Genomic DNA, 17,715 nt, shown 5'->3' with positions numbered 1-17,715 from the left:
CCCAGCTATATATGTACTACATCTGACATGTGGTGACTTTATGAGAATAGGTGATGCTTGATAGTAATACTGGATAGTACAGTATGTGATATTGTTGTTTTTAAATGCATTGTTTTCTTTAAATAAGAGAAAATAACGTGGAGTGAAGCATGACTTATCAGACATTTCAGCCACAGAGGGACAGCAGAGAAGTGGATTATGCTGCAGAAGTTGTTTGGAAAAATTTCTTCTTGGACACTTTGATACTTTTTCTGACTCCCAAACTTGTCAGTCAGTTGTAAACATTGTGAACCCAAGCTGACGACAGCCTCCTTTACCCAGAAAGGAGAAAACTATACAGCCACTTCTCTAGTCAGCAGGGATATGTGTTTTATAATCAAGAGACTTTTTGAATGGAGTGACAATATGAAACTTGAGCATGATGGAATGAAATGAAATAATACCACTTCATCTGACAGTGAAGAAGGTAAGCTGTTTTATTTATTTACTTGTCATTCACCTTAACCGCTGCTTTGCATCATTTAACACATCGTTATTTCTGTCCATCCCTGCGAGCAGTGCCAAACACTTGTGGAAGGAGTTGTAGCTTCTGCAAGATTCCTAAAAGGTTCAAATTAATGTAATAAAATTGTTGATGTCCATTTAACACTATAAATATATGCAATGAAAAATTGTTTTAATTATATGGAGAAGAAAAAATGGACTGTGATATAATGCTTCCTGTTCTCCCCCCTTGATAATGACTATAATTAGTAAATCAGGAAACTATGTAGGTCACAGGGAAAAGACAATCTCTCTGATGACCTGTGATGACATCTCTCTGATATTGCAGGTGGGAGATGTTTCTAATTACTTCAACTTTATCTTTAGTGCTCACATTGAAGCTGACCCCCATTCTGGTACAATATAACACTGATCATGTCATTCTTATGTCTATCTATCTATCTATCTATCTATCTATCTATCTATCTATCTATCTATCTATCTATCTAAGTTTGCCATTTGTGCAGCATTGAAACATTTACAGTAAGTTGAGAAGGTGTGAGTATTCTGAAGCTTTTAGTTACAGGAAAGGCAGCCAATAAAATCATTTCCTTGAAATGCGTGGGAAGTGAAACTAGTCAGTAGGCTCGCTTTGCTCTATTTAAGGTGCAGCAGCATTTCTACCTTTTTTGGTGAAAAAGCAGTGCAGGATGTTTCTCTACGAGACATAAAACACAATGACAAAATGTGCTGTGATGTAGACATCAGATATATCACCAAATATATAAACACAGTGAGTGTGCTGTGCACAACTTAGACAAGAATTTATTAGCAACTGGCAACAGTTGTTATACTTCATTGTTTGTTGTGAAAATGCAACCATAGACAGAGAATGAGTTTATGTTTTAGATATATGCAGAATTTACAGTTGGTGTAGTGGTACAGTAAAAGATTGGTAAGCTATGACATCCAATAAGTGATCTTATTGAGGCCCACAAACACTAATATAAATAAAAAACATATTTTTTCTTTAATTTATTTCCCTCCAACTTAGTTCACATGATTAGGCTGCATGATGAAGGCAATAACGACAGTGTCAAACAGAAGAGGTTGGTTGGTGAACGATGTTCTGCAGATTAACGTGGGTAAACTTAGTCAACTCTTTCACTACATGTCAGACCAGTTTACATATTGACTGCTAAATGTAGCGTTGTAATTGTTTTAATGCATGACAATTCTGCAGAAATACGTAACTACTCGTGACAGGCCACCAGTTCAGACCATATAGTCCGTTGCCAGCAGGAGGCAGCCTACTATCGAAACTGCTCAACTGTGCGAGTCTGAGCTCCGTCAAACTAGCTGAAGGAAAGAAAAACACCGGAAGTTAAGCGACCCATCATCAGAATAATAATACTAATTGTTGTTTGGATTTCTGTGCAGTGTATTTACACTAGTTATTTGTTTCATTTGAATGACCTCCTAATAGTCCTATATGAGAGCAACTGTAGGACTGGCACAATCTTGATATATATATCTGACCTGATATAGATAGTTTATGGATATATTACATGATATAGGAGATATTACACATTTAACACTATAATACCCGCTGCACCTTAAATTATACATATTTATTTAGTTTAAAATACAAAATGTGCAATACATTTGACTTATTACTATATATTTGAACAGGCTGTATATCCTGTACATAACCACATACTATATGTATATGATGCAGTAATGTCCTTTTTTTTTTTTACCATTTAGTTTTCATCTCAGCACTCCTTGCGCGCTTCACTTTTTTGCACTATTTACATATTGTTTACTGTTCACAGAAACGGTTTCACATAGACATTCCTTGTATACATTTCTGAAGATTGTTGTTTTGTTATTCTGCGTAAGTACACTGAGAGCCACTAAACCGGAGTCAAATTCCTTGTATGTGTAAACACACTTGGCCAATAAGGATGATTCAGTAACACTTTATAATAAGGGTACAAATAATATCTTTAAGTAATGCTTAACCAAAGCATTAATCCTAATGATTTCATGCAGGATGTGTCACAAATTCCTGTTGCTTCTCCTTAAGAAATGATCAAGTCACAATGACTTTATATGATTAGTTTATACTTACTGTTACTTCATACATTAATTGACAGTTTTTATAAGATTATGTAAGATTAAAGCATGATACAACCTGATCATGTACAATACATCCATCTACTATTGCATAAAGATCACTGGGTCATGCAGCAACATGTAGATGTTTGCATCTGACTACCGGTTTGATAAAAGAAAAAAAAGAGACTGATCAAATTCATAGGTATAAAATGCCCTTTACTATAACTGGAATTTAACTGATCTGGTGGCATATCAATTATTATTAATTGACTATCTATTAAGTGTTAACTAATCACATAAAGTCAAAGTGACTTGATCATTTTGTTAATGGTGAGCAACAGATATTCATGATACAACGTGCCTCAATTCATGCATGAAATCATCAAGACTCACACTTTAGTTAAGCATTACTTAAGTATATTATTTGTCCCTTTATCATAGAGTGTTACCGATGATTATGATTTCAGCGATTGTAACCTAACAGCCCAAGCACGCAGCAATTCAGACTCTTATTGCGACATTTTCAGCGGAAACCTCACTGTACTCGGTTTAACTTGACAGTGTTTTGTGTCGTGTCGGGGCTGTGAAGTCTGAAGCCACACATCTCGGGAGGACGCTACACAGACAGCTGCGGACACCGCGGACGCGTAGTAGTTGTGTTTGTGCTGCTTTCTGTTGTCCGCTCGGAGGGGGACGCGGTCCACACATGCGCAGTAGATCAGCGTTTACAGGAAGACAGCGCGGACTGTCCGCGCGGTCTCAACAAACTGTACGCGGATGTCCGCACAGACACAGAGCCTACGCGTACACCCTCTGACGAAATTTACGTCACGCGAACCCTAGCGGACCCTCGCGGACGCGGAAAGTATAATTTCAGCTTTTTACGGAGTGACAACTTACGATGGCGAGCACTCTTCATCTGACTGCTCCTCGCGCTTCCCGCCTCTCTGGACGGAGGCGACCGTTGCTGGGCTGAGCTCGGAGCCGTTTTCGTTTCCCCCGCCCGTACTGAGCCGAGCCGAACCGAGCCGAGCCGTCAAACTCCTGCGAGGGGTAGCTCTGCTATTCAAGGACATTTTAACGTTACCATAGCTACCTTGGCCTTTTCCTGTCGATTGAGGAAATCCAGCGTGCGGTTCTCCGGCGCAATGATGTGGCCAAATTTTGTAAACAAGTGCAGAAACTGCGGTTGATATAATGTAACACACTCCTGGGCTGATGATGATGATGATGTTTCTCTACGTATCATCTTTACATGTCGTACCCGCACCCCCTTCCTCCGCTGAAGGGCCGAACAAGACAGACGGCGACGTAAAGGAAACCAGCTGCTGACTTCAGATGCGTTCATCTCAATTATGGCATCGTTTCTAGACCTCGTCAAGTCGGCGGCCGCTTCATGCTGAGAAGAACACCCGCGTTTTACTGGTGAAAAGTAGTGAGTGACCCCAAAAAAACGCGGAGAAAGGCGGATGAACTTTGATTTGCCGGAGTGCTGGAGCGCGCTGAGGCCAGAGGTGCATCGCTGGTGTGCATCAGGTCCAGGTATGTGATGAGCATTGCAAGCTATCAATTTGTCATTACCGTGCTGCCATGTTGCTAGGTAACTAACAGCCTGTGGGTTTACTGTAGTTCAAATTTTATCATCCCCCCACTTTTCACAGATGCAACGTCACGTTTACTTAAAATGAAATCATTAAAATTTACTTAAATCAGATTTTACAACGTTTTTAAAGCCCCCTCTCCACTCAAAAATGTGTTTTTCTTCTTGTTCTTGCAGTTGGATGTTTGAGCTTCACTGTGCAGAATGATGTATGTGCAGAGTTTGACACTAGAAGGCTGTTTTCACATTTATGTGCTGAAAGTGGAAAGTTTCTCTGTGCTCATTGAAAATCCATTTTTAAAGGGTGGGCCTACGAGCATGATTTGTGACATCACAACTAGTTTGGAGCCAGTTCTGGTCCAATATTTAACTTAAGCAAGTGTGATGTTGAAGCCTGCTGTGCACAAACACTGAGAATAGACTTTACAGTGAAGTAGGAGACATCTTGTATCCAGCAGTTAAACTTCTGATATGAAAAATATTTGCATATTCATAGATTCTGGATTTTTTTAATGAGGGAAAAGGAGTCATTTTAAGGATTTTAACAAGATAATTTAACATTCTTTGTGGAAAAACCATATTATACTCACATTATTATTCAGAGTAATTTATATACATCTTAAAACATGTCTGGAGGGGATCAATAAGGCCCTGTGCTGTTGTAACTCGCCAATACATTTGTCTAGACTAACTTTGTCTTCTTCCTTTGGCACTCAGAAGTGCAGCATATTTCTCTGCGCTCATGCCATGGCCCCTACTGTGGCTGTCACACAGGCATGCGTGTTAAAACAGATGAAATGTTAGTCTTCCTGTTGCGGCTGTAAGCTTGTTCTGGTGTTATTATACACTGTCTGCAATAGCATATTAAAATAGAAACCACAGGAGTACACAGAGTGAATTTTTCAGCCTTCAGGGTTCGGTGTGTGCTTTTCACAGAGACATTTTCCAGTAATACTCAGGTGTGAGAATTTATTTAAGACTCAGCTTCAAATTACAGTATGTTGACTTCTCATGGTTTTGTTAGGTTCACTGTTTGAAGGGAAGGAAAGCTCAAATCTTTACACCTGAAAGTTGCATTCTGTCTGTTTCAATCTTGACTAAAACCCTACACGCCACGTGCTTGTTTTTGCGTCCCCTTTGCCCATTCCTACTCCAATTTGACTCTATGAGTTTCAGCATCAAGAGTCACTCCTCTTGACTCAGCAGGGCCCGAGTGACTCATTGAGGCAACGCTGAGGCGCCTGTGGTCCAGATGATTGCTCTGCCAGGAGTGCAGGAGCTGTGACCCTATGCTTTATTTCCAACATCAGTACATCTTTGACTTAGCAATGCAACCCAAGTCTAGTTTTTGAGACCTATATGTATGTGCTGCTCAATATGAGAACAAGATCTGGCCTGCGCATGGCTGTCAGAGAAAGAAATACATGATTCACATACCAGGATAAGTTATTGTGTTGTTTCTGAGCCTGAAGAATATTGTACTGATGTGCACACAGAGGGTGTAATTCCTCCTTGACATGTTGAAACCTGCATCCTGCCTCCTTGAAGTCATAACGGTTGTGAGCGTTGTTGTGTAATCGGCTCAGCATCAGCTGCTCTGTGATCTTAATGATTTCATTGGCTTTGTCATGTTTTTTGAAGTTACATGACAACAGAAACGGGGGCGGTGAAGCCCATTACAAGTGCGATTTGTATTAGATCTCGTGCCGTCTTCCCTGCACTGATTATCGGCAGTCTGTTCTTTTTTCTGCACACGCTGTTCTCTTCTGAGTCGCAGTTTGGTTTTTACTTTTAGACAGACTCATTACTTATGTTCCTCATTTCTGATCTGAAAAACATGAATAACTGCTCCTGTAGCTGATTTTAACGATTACCACGCAAAAGTGTCGCAGCAGGACATTTTCTCATGCCGTTCATTTATGTCATGAGGAAGTAAACTATATATATATTGTGCTGATGCTAAAGAGCTGCTCTGATAATTAAAGGGCAGTCTGCTCGAACTTACGGCATCAGCATCACTGATGACCCAGCATTCAAATCTTCCTCATTCCTCGAGATATTTGCCTAACCAGTTTTCTAATGGGGGAGTTCCCCCCCCCCCCCCCGAACACAAACACACATTAGAGGTACATGAGCAGCGCTTTGTTGACAATGCAAACAGTGTCTCTTTTTTTGTCCCACTTTTTGCCGTTGGTGTTGAAACTCTTACATTTGAAACTTTAAGTAAAATTAAAGAGGCACCATAGTTTTCATTCCCTTTCAGTTAAATATTGATTTAACATATTAGCAGTAATTATGCTACATGTGTCAAAATGTTTACGAGGAAAAGAACGGTCCTTTGTCAAATCACGTTACGTGGGCAGGGTGTGTCCAATAACATACAAGGCTCATATTTTGTATATAATTTAATAAGATTTTATATTTATTGCTCACTTTCTGAACACAAAATCTTATCAGAGCAGATTAAAGTACAATTGGTGTAACAGAACTGCACAGACTTGTTGCAGCCATGTACAGTTTTCATGTTTGTGTTTTGGATAGTTTAAACTTTGCAAATTGTATTGGCAGCACTCTCTTAGTTTAATGTGTAGCTGATATTTTATAAAATCTTTATGTAAATTGCTTGTTGTTTTCTAATCATTCACACCTACAGCAACTTGTTGCCTAGTAGTGTTATCGTTGTTTTGAGTAACTTTGAGCTAAGCTGAATAAAACTAGGTTGATGCTTAATGCAATTTAGAACGAGTGGAAATCTAAAGTTTAATTTATTTTAACACATTTCAAATATTCATTGAGTTTAAAGATTGCATGAGTTATTTCTTGAAAGATTTGAATTGTAGCTTTGGGATTTCAAATGTATTCGCAGCTGTGTTCCTGTTGAGGTTTGACACAGTCAAGCTCTGAAGTTGTTTGAGTTTCGTGGTTCAACCACACATGGAGTTTCTGTTTTTAATCAGTTATTTAAATTTTTCTGTGGCGGAGCATTTCATGTCTGAGGAGGGTTATGTTTTAATGCATCTACATTACGCCAAAGAATCTTACAAGAAGACAGTAATTGAGAAACTGAAGGCTGTCTCAGCTTTCAGTCTCACTTAACACACCAGACAAACAGATGCAGTATCAGACAACTAATGGACCTAAGAGTGGAGGTAATCATGAATCAGTCAATTGTGTGTACAGTTGTATTTTTACTTGAGGTGGGTGAAGTTTTTTTTGTGTTTCCTGATCATCACAGTTGTTGAAAGCAGATCTGATGCTGTTTTTAAGCCAACACAAAAAGCAAAAGTGTAAACACCTGCCATGACCTTTTTTTTTTTTTTTTTTTTTTTTTTGGATAAATGAGGATAATAATTTCTAACCGCATCCAGATACTATGCTAATGTCCGCTCATTCGTGTCAGTCAGGTCTCTTTCCTAAGACTAAAATTATTCCACTAATGTTATACAATTACAGGAGTGCCTGACAGCCTCCTGATGGTCAGGAGGAAGACGCTGTGAGAATATGTAAATACATGCTGTATGTCTGAGTGACTATGGAGTGGAAAATTCCTGACAGAGGAGCCTGAAGCTTGCGAGCATGTGTCCCAGTCTTGTTCAAGTATTCATAGCCCTGCGTGGAATCTCGGTTAGTATTTTTTTTTTCTTCGTCGTCTTCTTACATCTGACGGCTCTTCTGTTTTCCTACCGCAACCCCTCCGCTTGCTTATGCAGAATAAGTCAATAATCCTGACTCTGTAAGAATACAGGTGACAGACATGTGCACAGTCATTGAGTAATAACATTTTAGCTGAGAAAACACAATCAAGATGCACTTCCTGTTAGTTAAAGTTTGAATGACGTATGCAGCTGCTCACCACATCTATGTTTGTACTATTTCAGCTGATCATCAGATTAGATTGCTGACACAGGAAGAGCAGAGAAACATCAGGTACAAGCACAGTAAAATAAGGCAAATTAAGCATTTAGAGGAGAGTTAACAAGGTGGTAAATGAGGTTGAAGCTTCAGCTTGGTGTGGCTTCGGCTACTGTGACATACATGTGTATTAGTTTGTGTCATTTCTTCATGATATGTAATTCACTTTAGTTATTGAAGCAGAGGAGTATAGTCTTGGCTCTTTGCTCAGACCAGACTGTGGACTATTTTGGAAGCCTGTTGCATGCTGATCTCCTGCGTCTTGTATCCCACCCACCATTTAGCTATACACAATCACCGTCACTCCCACCCAATACAAGGTGGCAGTAAAGTCTAACTGATAAAGTGCTAGTTTCAATGATGGAGCAGCTTGATCTCTCATACTAGCTGCAATTTGTTTCTGTTGTTTCATTAGCCATTAGTGTCCTGTGATTGCTTTGTTAGGATATTAGAAAAGTCCATTTATTCCACAGCTTGGCATGTAATGTGGGACTGCAATTGTTTAAAATGAGCGTGCAGGTATTAAACTGGATTCACAACAAGCCCTTCATGTTATCTTGGACTGTAGAGTCTAAATATTTTTTTTTTCCAGGAGCTGATAACTCCCGGTAACAAAGGCTCATGTCTTGTTGGTGTCATTTCTTTGACAGTCAACAGAGACAGATTTTTATGGGCCCTGACAGCACTAGAGGGGATTTTAACAACTTCTGGGTGCATTTTCTGGTTAAGAACTTTTACCACCACTTTTAACACCACGCTGTAATGAAATAAAGTATTTAATCATCAACAAAGCAGCTTTGTAAAATCTCCTTTAGTCTTTTTTTTTTTTTTTTTGTCTGTCAAGGTCATGACTCAGTTAGCTTGTTTGGTTAGCAGCACTAGACCAGGAAGTGGCATTACTGTAGGTAAACGGTTGTTCAAGGTTGTCCTCTCAGATATGTGCAACTCTGTTGACTGTTAATGTATGACAGATCGGTTTTCAGGCATAAGTGTTTTTCCTAGAATACATATGATTTGAATAATCAGGAAGGGAGATAAGATTATACACAACATGTGACTGTTAAGGCTAGAATATTCCATTCAAATGAATTGTGTGGGTCTCCAGCACTCAGCTCAAACGTCTGCTATGGAATTAGATCATGATGATGGATAGATGAGGAAAATTACTTCCTGTTTGTTTTGCAGTGCACGCTGTAGGGCTTATATTGCTATTGTTGTGCAGTGTACACAGGCTCTAGGAGTAATTTAAGAATCTGAATATTGACATGATAAAAGAAACCTATTGATATCTAAAAGTAAAGCAAAACCTACCATTTCATAACCATAATCTGCATAAGAAGTTGGGACATAAGTTCATGATATTTAAGGACACAGCTTAGTATTTGTGGGTGTGGGTGGATTTTTTCTTACCTGAATCGAGGGTTTAAGGGCTAGAAACAAAATTGACAGCATAAAATGTTACCTGCTATACTGTTATTGGTAACAATATTTATAGATAGCAGCACATCTTTAAAATTAGGTATACACTCTTGATTTTTGGGCCTTATACATATCTTCCAATCCTGTTGATATGTCAGGTGTCATATGCTGTGAAGAGCGTGAAGCGTGAGTCATGATTTGGGGCTTTTTAGATGAAATTGACTTGACTAGTCTGAGTGATCAGGTCGTGACCCTTCTCTGTGGAAAACGGGATTGTATGTTTTGCATTATCAGTATCCTCCATCAGCTCGTTCATGAGAAATGACAATCTTGAATTTAGAGTGAATGTTTGACAATCTTTGATGGTTGGAGGATTGATTGGTTCATCCCTATTTAAGTGATTGAAAAGTTTCCCAAAGGAACTTTAAACAGTTTCACTACCCAGTAACATTTTGTGGGAGTCAAAGATTATAATGGGTGCCTTTTCAGTTGTTCAGGCACCCCAAGGAGTTTGAAGTGCATATTTTACAATTTATGATGTCCTCTTAGCGGAGTATAGGGACACGCTGCCAGCTGGCTGGTTAAATTTCTTTTAATTCATCTTGAGCGAACAATCAGGCATCATGACAGTATTTTAAACTAGCTTCCATCATGCACCTGGGCGCCAGCCAAGCACTGAATGGAACATTGTGTTTCCTCCGCACCTCGAGCTTCACAGAGTCTGTCCTTCTCCTCTCAACCCACCCTCCCACCTCAGCTCCCTTGAACAAAGCAGGTGATGCTAATGTTGGTGTTGAGCTGTTGACAGGGACAACAGGGGTACAACCTGTCCCCACGCATCCCTGATGAGCCAGCTGATGAATGGCACATCGCTGTTAATGCTCCTACAGTGGTGTTGTCTGGGAAATGAGACAGAGAGGAAGGGTTTGTGCAGGCCTGCATCATGTCTCCATCACTTTGGTCACCAAATTTTTTGGTGATGTGGGTGGATTCCAAAGAGCCACTGTATTTATTTTTCAACCGCCTTCTTGTGTCCCTATTTAATTTTATGGAGGAGAAATGAAGTCATGGGTGGGGTGGGGGCTTGTTTGGTGATATTCATCAGGCTTGTGCACATCACGAGTTGAAATCGAAGCTCTCTGACACACATCCTCTCTAACAGGAAAGTTCTTGGCTCATAAGCAGAGAGATGCAACAATATGTGTTTCCATGAGGCAAAGTCCTTCCAGTATATGATGAATTAGCTAATCTAATCTGCACGGAGCATAGTTTGCTGTGAAGTAGAAATGCTGCTTACACCACCCACTCATTGAGGAAAGTGCCGCTTAGAGCAATCTATTTTTTTTCTTATCTCTGTGCTATTTTGCTTCTTCTCCCTGTGGTTTTTACTAATATATTCCTCACTGTGTGTGTTTCCTGTCATTATGGACTTTATATGTCATTTTATATTTGTTTGCATTTTGTTCTACCCCACCCCCAACCCTCGCAGTGCTTTCTGACTCACGAGGATCATGTAAAATGAAAGCGACAGCGCTGCTTCATGTCACTTTACCCACGCTACCCTTTCTTTTCCACTGGCCGCAGACACCTGATTTCTCGGCGGCTAAAAATACACTCCTTGAGACCCTGATTCTCCCCCCCCCCCCCCCCTTGCTGCCCCCTCACCTCTTTCCCTGGTGTTCAGGCTTTTATTAGGAAGTCTCTCTGCGTTATGCCCATTATTTGCTGAAAGGTTCCCATATGCCAGACAAAGCCCTGTGTCTCTATTCAGAGTGGTGTGTCTGTGTATGTGTGTGAGAGGAAGAGAAACGTCAAAATCCTTTATGGTATAAGACTGATAGAGAGTTTCTATTTTTTCTAGGCTCTGGCCCTGATAAGAAAATCCCAAGGTGATAAAGCCTGGTTTTCCACAGAACTGAAAACCTGACCCCAGCACCCATTGAAATGTTATCCAAAGTCAGAGGACCATGAGCATCTTTGAAAATGGCCTTTTATGGTCAGTATGAGAGACAGCTTCTGTCTTTGGTCGCCGGGTAGAACAGTTTTTGGAAGACTGCATTATTTGTGCTGCACAAGAGGGTTTGAGGTATTTCTCCAAAGGGCAGCAGATGGTGTCAGCTTTTCAAGAGCAGCTTTCTTTTCACCAACAGTTAATTTTCCTTGATGCATGTTGTCCTCTAAATTAACACAGGGCCTACTTACTGAACTGATGACTCAAATATTTTCAAACCAGAAACTTAAGGAGATCGGAGGTGATTTGCAGAAACATTTAAAAGTCTTTCACCCTTTTTTCCTCTTTAGTTTCTCACTCCTCCTCTTATATACTTTTTGTCATATTTTTGGCTGGACTGCAACAGCGGTGTTGCAAAAGTGATGAAGTTACACCATCGTTCAGCTAAAGGTCACCGAATCTTAGTGTCCCAGAATGCATTTTGCACCAACCGACAACAAACAAGTGGAGATTAATTAGATTAGATTGTATTTTTTGCAGAAGTGTTAATTTGTCACTTTATTAGGTTTTAATATTTTTTCAAGTGAGAGTAGTGACATGATTACATACAGAAGAAGACTGTCATGTGACATTTACATGAGAGGAGAGGATCTGTGTGCCGTCACCAGTGGTACTAATAAAGCACTTCTGTGTTCATGGTAAATAAAATAAAAGCAATATAACAAATACATTTATGAATGCAAATTTTACACACATAAAAAAACACACAGTATTGGGGTCATTTACACTTAGCATTAATGATTAATTTAATAGTTGCTGCTTTAAAACTATTTGTCAGGTTGTAGGTAAGTGTAATAATATATAAAACATATAAAAAACAGCCTAAATCTTAACTCAACCCTTCTTACAACAGCATCATAGAGTCTACACCTAAAATCTGGTGCAGTGTATTTGAAGTATTTTTAATGTTTTTCTTATGTGTATAACACCTTGAGTTACTACCACTGTATGAAATGTGCCGTACAAATAAAGAAACTTAGATATAAACAAGCATCTTAAAAAAGCTGGCAGTATCTGATGGTAACCAGGCGACATACTAATGAAAAGCTCTGTAGCGTTCCATAGATGGTCTACCCATGTACGGGGTTCTGACCTAGTCTTGTTTCTGTTCCTCTGTTCTGCCAACAGTTTCAGATCTATTTTCCTCACAGCTGGAGCATGAGAATTTGGGGCACAAAGACTCTTTTTTTCCCCTCCAAGAATTTAATAAACTGAACAGGGGCTGCAACTAACAATTACTTTCATTACTGATTAATCGAGGAAATAATCAACAGGTAAATCGATTGGTTGTTTGCACCATAAAATGGCAGAAAATAGTGAAAAAGCTGGATCACTGTTTCGTAAAGCCCAAGGTGACGTCCTCAAATGTCTTGTTTTGTCCACAACAGTCCACCATCCAAAGATATTCAGTTTACTGTCAGAGAAGACTAAAGAAACCAGAAAATATTCACATTTTAGGAAAATTTGGAAAATTCTCTCTTAGAAATAATTAATCGATACTCAAAATAGTTGGTGATTAATGTTATAGTTGGCAACTAATCGACTAAGCGACTAATTGTTGCAGCTCTAAAACTGAATATCAGTTTTCTCCGTTTCTGAATCACTGCTAGATCTTTGAAAATGGAGCCATTGGTTGTGTACTCAGTTAATCTTAGACAGTTAAGTTACATCATAATTGGATCGGGCAGAGAGCATTTTTTAGATAGCAGGTTTATCTTGCAATTATGCTCAGTTGACGTACATTATTAGCTGTACAGAAAAATTACTTTTACACCAGCATGTAGCTCTGTGAAGCTGTACGTCGCTGTTTTTAGACTTGTGCCTTAGCGAATGTCTATCACACCCACCACAGTTTTTTTTTAATCCTGCATCCTGTAATATAGAGATTTTTCACCTTCATATATCACAGAAGCATATACTTCGTTTGACTATATAGTAGAATCAATGAGCGTTGCAGGCTGCCGAGGAGACAGAGAGAAGTGGAAATGAGCCGTGCTGAGGAAGAACAGAGACTGACAAAAGTGAAAGTGGAGACAGGAGAAAGAGCCCCGGTAGGGTCTGGTCTCTACTTTCCTCGTCACTCTGACTTCATCTCAGCAACCAATAAGGAAAGGGCCTTCTGTGTCTCCATGGCAACCCCCCCCTGTTCATGCAATGATGGAGAGGATAAAGGGGCAGGAAAGGGAATACATTTTGGCCTCGGGCGAAACATTTTTCTTCACAAGTTTGCGGTGGAGTATAATCCATTTCGTTTCCTTTCTTCGACATAGTTATGTTGAAAAAGTTGCCCCGCCGGTTGTCAGAGTGCTAATGAAGTTTCATTCAAATGTGGCAAACTACAGTTAGACTCAACGGACGGAGCATTGCGGTTTCTGTTTAGATTTTCTTTGCTTGATTTTATATGGTTCAACTATTTTTACAAAATAGTTTACAAATTACCACGAAAATGCTGCTGTTTTGAATCTAAAATGCTTTAAATTGAAGTAGTTTGACAGGTTTGTCTCATTTTGCTCTGCTGGTTTCGTTGTTTATTCGTATCTAACTTCAGTTTCCGGATGTCAGAAAAGCATCATGTATTTAAACTTGTCATCTTTAAATATAGTAAGACAGTGTCAGCACAGATCTTGTTGAGTTACCACAAACTGGTTAATTTGTCAGTCAAATTAAACAGTTTATATATCTAATACATGTGAACCTATCTGGATTCTCACTTTAGTAACAAGTCCGGCTGTAGTTTTTCATGTAGTCAAATCCACTTTGCACTATTGAAATTGTGAGGGAGAGATTGCTAGTGGCAGTGATGCTGGAAAGCCATTAGTTGTTGTTCCTGGAAGCCTTTGTGCCAAGCTTTTGGGCTGTCAGTGGTGAGCAGCACTCAGCAACAGGCTCCACATTAGCGGGAGGGCCTTGATTTGAATCAGCATCTTGCTGCTTCCAAACACTCAGAGAGGGGTTGGTTGTGACGTTTGAGAGAGACTGTCTAAATCTAAAAAAGTATTTCCTACCCTGTGGTCTGCGGGCTGCATGAATAAGCTAATGGGACGGACAAAGTGCTAGGGGTAGCGATGCTTTTCCATTTCTGTGTCTGCCCGAGTTACATAAGACTCTGTCTCTCTCTGCGCAGTTGATTTAGGCTGTCTGAGCGCTGGGAGAGAATGGCAGCAGAGGGGAGATCCTGATTTAACCTTGGCACGTAACTGATTAATCCAAGTGTAATTTGCATATAAGGTCATCTAATTTTGGCGTACAGAGTGAAGCGTGGCGTTGATTAGAGATAGAGTTGGTATGTAACAGGCCCGTTTTGGAAAACGGTGGGCTGATGAGCACCACTGAGGCATAAGAAAACAATGGCTCCACTTATTAAAGCAGCTTAAAGTTCTCAACAGTCACTGGGCACCAGATTTATTTATGTAGTTTTTTAATTACATGCTGTGGGGGTATCTTATCTGAAACTTTCCTTATTTTCCACTGGTAGAGCAGATGTAGTGAGGTATCCAAACTTATATTTATGGTTATGATTATTTAGCTGATATCTCTGCAATACTTCAGCTTCTTTTATAATCATTTATCGCTCTGACATTTTCAAGCAGTAAATAATTAGAAGTAACATGCTTGATTTATCTTTTGCCATAAATCTGAAGAATGACTTTGCTGGTTTGTATGCCGGCTAAGACTCACAGTTAACGGATGATTAACAATTTGTTTGTCTGGTTATGAATCTTTTTCTCTCTTCTGCAAAGTTCTGCTCCCCTCACGACACCGTACTCAGCACTGCGCCATTTGTCTGTGCTCCATGGCGGTTCTTATTGGTTCCCTGCCTGTGCAAACGAGGGATCATTTTTAGAAGCAGCTCTTACTTGCAGGGCTGCTGTAGGAGGAAGAAGAACGAGGAGAAGGAGGAGGAACACAATGGAGGAGATGCTCACAGGGTGTCGAGTATTTTTAGCTTATTCCTTGCGCTGCGATGATGAGTAAAGAACAAGGGCAGGTTGTGCATCCCACCTCCTTAGCCTATGGAGGAGCATGGGCCTGAGGGACAGGAAGAGTGTTGGCCTTGTTCTAGGGCGCATCATGGGAGTTTACTGTAAATTTACAGTACGTGGCACAAGATGACGCACCACTATTTATTGTGATTTACTTTTTTTCATGACACTAGACACTCATATTGTTGCAGCGTTTCTTTGTGATGCACCGATTTCAAAATCTGATGTTTGGAGATCACATTATGTTCCACCTAAATTGTCTGTTTTGTTAGCTAAGCCTCAGTTTAAATTGAGTCTGTCATGCAGACTTAATAATGATCTCTCTACATGTTTACTCCACTCCTGCTCCTCCTTTGCATTGTGTGGTTAAGCATACAAACAATCCCAACCACTTCTGTAAATATGGAGAAAAGATAAATGTTTGCTCTCAGTTTCAGTGCCTTTTTGAAGTCAAACAAAGCGAATCATAGTCTTTGTTAACTAGCCTCCACCCTTAATACACCTATACTGTATGGAAATATTATAGTCTCTGTCCAATGAAGTACAAATTATCTTGTTTCAAGGGTAAAATGTTTGATTAATATCAGTTGGGTATCTCCCTAACTCACTTTTTTATACCTTTTTAATACAGATAAATTTATAGATGAGGATAAAAGTAGCCAGTCTGCCGGGAAGCATACATACCCCATTCTTCAATAGCCCTAAGGGGAGCAGGGTTTAAAGTGTAAATCTAATTTGTATTAAATAATCTGCCAAATATTCTATATTTATTTCAGTTACATGCCTGATTAATGATGCTTCATCTTTTGCTCTTATTAGATACTCCATGGGACAGTCTAATCTCTGTACAGTATTGAAATATGCTGCCACTTTGGTCATTACAGGTGGATGGTAAACTCTCCCGCTCTGGCCGCAGCACACACACACAGCCCGGCACAAACAGCATTGTCTTAAGCCTTTTGACATTTTAACGGGATTGGTGGATAAGCCCATCAACGCGATCGAGGGTTCTTGTCTAAGAACGGAGCTGTGTTTGCAGCAGTTGTCATAGCTGAAATTGTCTTGGCTGTGTCAAGGCAACGCTGTGTGAAACTGAGCTATGGTATTTTAGGCAGTCCGCGGGCTAACATTTTCCACTCGTATTTTAAAGGGGTCTTGCCTCCGGTCAGTCATGAGGGAACCCCTGCTGCCCCCCTCCTCCTCTGGCTCCTCTGGGATTCACCGCCTTCTCTGTTGCTCCGCCTCAAATCGGTGCTGTCTAAAACAGGGCTAAATTTAAAGAAGCGCCACCATTAAGGCCTCTGGGAAAAAGCCTCCTGTGAGTCAACACCTCCTTCGCAGTATTCAGCTTTGTGTTGACAGCAAGGCCCAGCTGTTGCTCTCTGTCCCGTGGTCAACCTGCTTTCAGTCCTATCCTATATGTTACATATTCAGACAGAGTTCATAATGCCTTTTTCCATTATTGTGGCACAGGACAACCTGGGGTAGCAAGGAAAATGGATCTCAGAGTGAAACGTTAGATATGATTTTATGGTGGAAGCCATAGCCTCTGGTCTTTGATAGATAATCCAGTCTTTGCTTTGTGGAGTGAACAGGTTTCAGCTGTTAAGGTCAGACATGTATCCCTGTTTAGAGGTGAGCAGATGTGCACATCTTTGAGAAGTTGTTTACTGCCGTGCTGTTTACACCAGCTCTAGCAGTCACACAGATGTAACTGTGTTTACGGGCACCGTCTGTATAGCTCCTGTGGTTCTAAGCATCGTGTTATCTGGAAAGTTCCAGGAGATTGACTCTACTGATGATAGATTGTCAGACATGTACCATAGAAGCAGCAGCTGATGTTATTCAGCTTTGAAATAGATTGAAAAGTGCATAACTTGCTATTTAAAACGATTGCACTGTCGCCTGGAGGATTGCACAGAACCTCTAATGGATCAGCAGAATTTCCGAGAGGGTCAGATGAGGAAAGCACAGTCCTATATACACCTCAGGGTGCCCCATCTATGAATATACAAATCTTTTTCACAAATATTGTTCATCTTGCTAGATACAAGATGTCTCCTACTTCACTAAAAAGTCTGTTCTCAGAATCTATGTGCACTGGAGGCTTTTATAAGTTGCATCCTGGCTACAAGCTAGTTGTGATATCATCAGTCTAAACTCAGATTTAAAGTGAGCACAGAGAA

The 17,715-nt window shown here is 40.1% G+C and overlaps 1 protein-coding gene across 5 annotated transcripts in view; it reads left to right on the top strand.

The window, feature by feature from the left end:
* The first annotated feature begins 3,073 nt into the window (after nt 1-3,073).
* Nucleotides 3,074-17,715, top strand: part of LOC137197388 (membrane-associated phosphatidylinositol transfer protein 2-like) — a 46,795-nt gene continuing 32,153 nt past the window's right edge. The window contains exon 1 of one of the 5 annotated variants that reach the window (XM_067610768.1): nt 3,074-4,146. The gene's annotated coding sequence lies outside the window, so the exon portion shown is untranslated. The remainder of the gene's footprint in view (nt 4,147-17,715) is intronic. The other 4 variants (XM_067610787.1, XM_067610796.1, XM_067610806.1 and 1 more) reach the window with 4 other exon arrangements.

The sequence above is a fragment of the Thunnus thynnus genome, chromosome 2 (genome assembly GCF_963924715.1).
Source record: "Thunnus thynnus chromosome 2, fThuThy2.1, whole genome shotgun sequence".
Classification (NCBI taxonomy): Eukaryota; Metazoa; Chordata; class Actinopteri; order Scombriformes; family Scombridae; genus Thunnus; species Thunnus thynnus.
The sequence above is the reverse complement of the archived record's forward strand: the minus strand, read 5'-3'. Positions and strand labels throughout refer to the sequence as shown.